Source organism: Penaeus monodon, chromosome 4 (assembly GCF_015228065.2).
Source record: "Penaeus monodon isolate SGIC_2016 chromosome 4, NSTDA_Pmon_1, whole genome shotgun sequence".
Taxonomy (NCBI): Eukaryota; Metazoa; Arthropoda; class Malacostraca; order Decapoda; family Penaeidae; genus Penaeus; species Penaeus monodon.
The window spans coordinates 59,533,421-59,538,420 of record NC_051389.1 but is presented as its reverse complement, the minus strand read 5'-3'; positions in this window follow the sequence as shown (position 1 = coordinate 59,538,420).

The window sequence follows — 5,000 nt, the reverse complement described above, 5'->3', positions numbered from 1 at the left end:
CTTTTTTCTTTTTTAATCAAATAATAGAAAAGAAATACATAGTGGTAAATATTAACAGCCTAAACTTTTCGAGTATCCCACGCCGTAGAATTGCTCCGACCATGACTATAATAGTTTCCCCTAAAATATCAATCCCACGGTTTCTGTTATCCCAATAATATCACAGAAAATGACACGTGACATGCTATGGACATTTCAACAATCTTCCTGTAACTCATTTCAGCTTGACCTTTGGTAGTAGGTCACGGGCGTTTAGCGAAGCGTATGGAGAAAAGGGGTATGGCGATCCTGATAACCTTTAAGCTTTATTGTTGTACGCCTCCGCCTCCCGGCTGAAAGTTCCATCTCTATAATTATTATATATATATATATATATATAAAATATATATATATATATATATTATATATATATATATTATATAATATATTTATATATATATATATATATATATATATATATATATATACATAATATCAGATGGAACTTTCGCCGGATGCGGAGGCGTACAACAATAAAGCTTAAAGTTATCGGATCGCCTACCTTTTCTCCATACGCTTCGCTAACGCCCGTGCCTATACCAGTCAACTGAATGTTACAGGAATTGTTGAAATGTCCATAGCATGTCACTGTCATTTTCTGTGATATTTTGATAACAGAACCGTGGGATTGATATTTTAGGGGAACTATTATAGTCGGTCGAGCATTCACGGCGTGGATACTCGAAAGTTGCTTTAATATTCCGCTTTATTTCTTTCTATTATTTGATTAAAAAAGAAAAAAGAAAATGGTATTGTTAAAATAAACACTGAGTAAATCCGAGGACGATGACGGGTGTTTGAAATTCCACAATTAACAATTCCTCCTCTAAAGAACATTAAGTTAAATACAGTATGTGGATGAAAAAAAAAAAAAAAAATGCACGAATGTTAAAATTTACATTGCAAGAAACTTTTGCCATACCCCAACTTTACAATCCTTTTATGGAAGAAGTAAGAATTTTGAAGAAAATGAATTTTAAAGTTTACGGTTATATTAAAAAACCTTTCAATTTTTATTGCTTGGGAAGTATTAGTGAGATGACCATGGAGGAGAAGAAGAATATATACTTGGACATTTTTTCCTAAAGAATCGTTCTTAATGGTAATTATATTGCAAAATCTTAATCAAATCTGCTTCCAAAACAGTTCACAAAGCGCGTTTGCCTTTTCCCTACCATCAAAAGGAAGCTGCAGATAAGCGCAATTTTATTACTAACTCGTCTGATGAAAAGGCAACGACTTTTTTCACGGCCGTTTTTCTACTTATCTACCGCATTGCTTTTCTGAAAGGACAAAATCCATAATGATATCAGTTCTCGGCTGAATAGAATGCAAGGGAGATCACCGAAGGGTTGCTTAGAATCTACAATGCATTACGAAAGCAGGAGAAAGAAATAAGTGTAAAATATTATAAATCTTGCGAGGAGGATCCCTAGATTTTGAGTCCTTGGGGTTTCATTAATATTATTATGAACTTCAGCTAACCGTCAATGAGTGTCAGACTCTCCAGCCGACCGAAACGTATGGAGAAAATAAACACGTCCAGTAACCATGCATACATACCTACATACATATATATATATATATATATATATATATATATATATATATATATATATATTATATTATATATAGTATTATATATATATATATATATATATATATATAAGTATATGTATGTACATATGTATATTCATATATCTCTATATATATGTATATTTATATACAGATATGTATTTATATACAGTACAGTATGTATGTCTATATCTGTATATATATACGTATATACATATACACATGTACTCACTCACTCGCTCATCCACACACCACACACACACACACACACACACACACACACACACGCGCGCGCGCGCACACACGCACGGACTAACGAACGCACGCACGCACACACACACACACACACACACACACACACACACACACACGCACGCACGCACGCACACACACACATTATATATATATATATATATATATATATATGTATATATATATAATATATATATGATATATTATATATATATATATATATATATTTATATATCTATATATATATATTATATGCTATATATATATATATATAATATTATATTATATATATATATATATATATATATATATATATATATATATATATTATATATATATATATATATAATATATATATATATATATATATATATACTATATATATATATATCTATATATATTATTAAATATATATATATATTATATATATATAATATATATATTATATAATATATAATATATATATATATATATATTATATATATATATATATATATAAAAATATATATATAAAATAATATATATAAATTATATTATATATAGACATATATTTATTTACACTTCTATAAATATATCTATATTGTATACTATTGTGGTGTGTGTATATATTATTATATATTATTATATTTAATATATATATATTAAATATATTATTTATAAATATATATATATATTTTTAAAATATTATATATAATAATAATTTTATATTGTATATGTATTACGTTCCCTTTCATACTGTTATAAAATTATTATATATATATATATATATATTTATATATATATATTAATTAAAATATATTATATTATTATATATTATATTATATTATTAATATATGATGATGTGTATGTTGTATGTGTATTATATATATTTCATATTATGTTAAAATTTTTATATTAAATATTTTCTTTTATATATATATTAGTTTACATATATTATATATTATATTTATTATTTTATAATGTTGTATATATATTTATATATATATATAATATTATAATATTATTATGTATATTTATATATAATATAATAATATATATATATAAATTATAATTATTATATAAAAATTTTATACATATATTGAAATTAATATATACACATACTACCGTACATCATACAATATTAAAATATATAATATATATATATATATTTATATATATATATATATATTTTTATAATAACAACGTATGTACTGTATACTTATCATTCATTTATTATTTTAAATATTATATAATATATATATATAATATTTTTATATATTATATTAATATTAAAAAGGCCGCGGGCCGAATGGTTGAGCGTCGACTCAAACTGTCCAGGGCAACTGTTTCGAGGGTTCGGTCACCGACCCCGCGTTGTTCCCTTGGGCAAGGAACTTCACCTTGTTCCACCCACCACTGGTGGGCCAAGCCCGCCCAATCTGCGGGGCCCAACCCGGTAAAAAAGAGAATGATTACCTAAAAGGTACCCCCACACCTCCGTGGGAAAGGAAATGGGGGGCCCTACCCCGTACTCCTCCAATTAAATTCAGCGTGACCCGGCGGCCAGACATGACCACCCTTTAAAAAAAATATATATATATTAATATATTATAAATTTTTATATATTATATATATAAAATTTTATAAATAATTTTATAAAATGAATTATATATATTTATATATATATTATTAATTATATATATATATATATATAATTCCCAAAATTTTAAATCGGTTGTGTATTATGAGATCAAAATATTATACCTTAGATTCGGACAACTCAGTAATACTCACCATATTTTAACTAGTACTTTGAACAAATCTTCAGCATGGTTCAGAAGTAAAGATCCAACTCTTTTTTTCCAAAAAAATTCAAAAAAAGCAAATTAAAAACCCAAAATTTAAATAAAAACTATGCCTTATGGTTCCAGCCAAAATATGAAAACCCAGAGTATTTTTGATTTTTTCTTTTTCTTTCCTTTTAATGTTAATGTCTATATGATTTTTTTTTTTTTCTCAAAAATTGCTGTTTTACTTGAAGATATTCTAAATTGGGTGTGAATGGGCCATGGTTTGTAATCTTTCTAATATTTGACGAAGGTGACTATCGTTGTTTTAAAAACACCTAATTCTGTTGATATATATATTTTTTTAACACTGACTTAAAATTAACAAGGACTTAAATTTACCAACTTTTATTGTCGATCGTACAGAACTAATTCAAATTCTCCCATATTTCCTTCTTCGAATAAAACAGAAAAAAAAATCGCATTCCTCCTCACATTCTTCGACATCTCTCTTCGAAAGAAAAAAAAAAGACTAATAAATATAAGATCAAGTTTTCCCCCCGCGCAGTCACGCCTCCCTCTGCGTCTCTGTTTCACTCCTTCCTGTACAAGATGGCGCGCCTGGTGGAAGCTGACGACGGGGCGAACTTGCGGTTGGGAAATGGCTTCATGATGTCCTCCAGATTCACTCCCTCGTCCACGTCATCGGCCTCACTTCTGATTTCCATTTTCTTGTTTTGTTTTGAAAGGAAGGAAGTGATAATGATGATTGTTATTTATTCATTTATTTATTCATTTGACTTTATTTGATAATTTGTGATAAGACGTCCGTCTTTTTTCGTCATCTGACTACTTCTTTTTATCTGTGTCTATATCATATCTATATCTATCTATCTATCGATCTATCTTTCTATATATATATGTATAATATATATATATATATTATATATATATATATATATATATATATATGGCTCTCTATATATCTGTTCGCCTGTCTATCTCTGTTTCTGTTTATCTAGATATCCATCTATCTACTTATCTATTACGCACCTACGCACACACACAGACACTGACACATACGCATGAGAGAAAGGAAAAAATGGATAAAAAAAGAAAAGGAAAATGATGATGCATATCTTGACCTGCATTGGTCTCCAATTTTGCAAATGATATAAACAATAGAAATGCATCAGTTTATCCAAGGAATACATAACCAGGCACTGCACATCCATCGCATATACCAATATATTAAGTGATTTTTCCTATTTCTGACGGGTTTAATGCAGGACTCCTCGTTACATTATAAAGGGAATTTTGTTAGCTTCTTTTGATAATTAACATAATAGTTTATCGAGCAAATTAACA